Consider the following 2,218-nt stretch of genomic DNA (forward strand, 5'->3'; position numbering starts at 1 on the left):
ACACACACACACACACACACACACACAGAGAGAGAGAGAGATAGAGAGAGACTTGCCATGTGTGCCATGTGTTGATAGAATCGCCTCAAAGAAGAGTCTGAGTGTCAGTCTTTGTTACGGCTGCGATTAATGACGAAAATGCAAAATCAGTGTTGTTTCTAATTCATCCTGACAGGCTTCATCAAAGGAGTCTTTCACCGTCTGTGGTTTAGGATGACAAGCAGGGTTAATGAGGTCAAATGGGATTCAAGGCTAATGCACAATGCACCCTTTTGTTGTTCTGCCATTCTAGGTTTTCATTTCAACATGTGAACACCAAAGGAAAAGCTGAGCCTCTCTTCTCCCCAAATGCGGCAACATCTAGTACTCTACTACGAACATACTTTAGAAAATCCTCTTAAAGCGGATGACACTGATCCAAAAAACCTACTGACCACCACTGCTTGGGAGGTGGGGGAGTGGGGGGACATCATAATATAAAAAAAGACAAGTGGTATAGTTCTGTAGTAATGAATTTATCAAGTTTTAGAAAAAAAATCAGCTTATTTATCTTTTTAAGTAGATGTCTAAGAACAACAGTACCATTAATTCTCTTTTGTGAGGACCTGGAAGTAACACATTTCCCAAAGAAGGGCCTTTTCTTTTCTCCAAAGAAAATCTTGACTTGCCATTATAAAACTAAAAGTATTCATCTAACTGTTCAAATATCCATTCTGCGTAATAGATCTAACAGTGTCTAACTGTTTTTTTCAAAGACCCACCTACCCCATAGATCAAGGCTTAATACGATTTTTTTAAGAACCCAGTTGGCACAACAGTCATGATACTTGTCTGTTTGTATTAATGGTAGTATGTATAAGCTAAGAAATAAATTACACCAAGGTGCAAAAATATTAATATCACAAAGGTATAACATTTTTGCCCCCAAAGTGTGGAAGCAAACAGAACAGCCTTAATGATGGTGCACATACACATTTTGTTCATTCTTAAAACACACACTGTCATGCCCAAAGTGATCAATAAAAAAGCAGAGTTACTTAACTTATTGACACTTGGCTGGTGTGTTTGTGACCATGTGATCATGCAGGTCACAAACAGCACCGCCATTTCTCCAAGTCAGTATCTCAGTTCTGGACACCCTCCTTTGTCCTTATGACTTTACATCATCCTCAGTCCAATATCAATCTTCTCTCCCCATCTTTGCAGGTCAGAATAAAATGACCCCCCTTTGACCCTTAATATCTTGATCCAAGGAAAACCGAGTAAACGATAAAAACGATAACAAAATAACGCTGAAAACCGATAAAAACCCAGAAAACCATACATTTCACACCTGAGCCTCAACTCTCGCGGCCCGGTACCAAACGACTTATGGACCGGTACTGGTCCGAGGCCCGGGGGTTGGGGACCGCTGCTGTAGAACACACAGTTATACACAGTTATTTCATTTAAATAGCTTTAACGTTACTAACATTTATTGTGAAAATGAAATAATAAAGTGACTCACTTTACCATTTCATGCTGCTAGTTCTGATTGCAGACATTTAATAAATGTCAATACAAGTCAGCAAACACAGAGTCCTGATGTAGAATTTAGACAGTCAAAGATAACAACAAACAAACAAACAAACAAACAAACAAACAAATAAAAAGAACAATAAAGCTTTTAGCTGATTTTCCTTGGCCACTTTACATGGAGCCCAATAATGAACCATTGATTTAATTTATAGTGAAAACAATGCGTGTCTGTGGTTCCCATTACCTAGAAGAATTATCTGACAGGGCCTCAAATAAAAAAATGTTTGATAGCATATGAAACATTTTGATATGTGAAAAAACAATGCATAACAGAGAAGATATCAGTCCAACCTGATGTCAATGTAATGACAGGACCCCTAACCTGATCCAGATTTCACATTAGCGCTGATTCCAGCTTCCCAAATCTGAGGATTTATAGCTTTTTATATCTATTTTACTGTCTTTGACTTTTAGACAGGTAGTTGGAGAAAGTCGGAAATCTGAAAACACATACTTGGAGTGTGGGAAAAATTGACAGGCTAAAGAAAATGAAAGAAAAATAATTAATAAATGTATCAAGAAAGTGTTTAGAAAGTTGATAAGCAGTGGCTATTATCATCTACTTACAACAAAAATTATACTATGCTAATAAGAGGGAACATACTAAGAAGACTTTCCACAACCTGCTATACCACTACTA

The sequence above is a fragment of the Pundamilia nyererei genome, unplaced genomic scaffold (assembly GCF_000239375.1).
Source record: "Pundamilia nyererei isolate P.nyererei 1_Seehausen unplaced genomic scaffold, PunNye1.0 scaffold00034, whole genome shotgun sequence".
Classification (NCBI taxonomy): Eukaryota; Metazoa; Chordata; class Actinopteri; order Cichliformes; family Cichlidae; genus Pundamilia; species Pundamilia nyererei.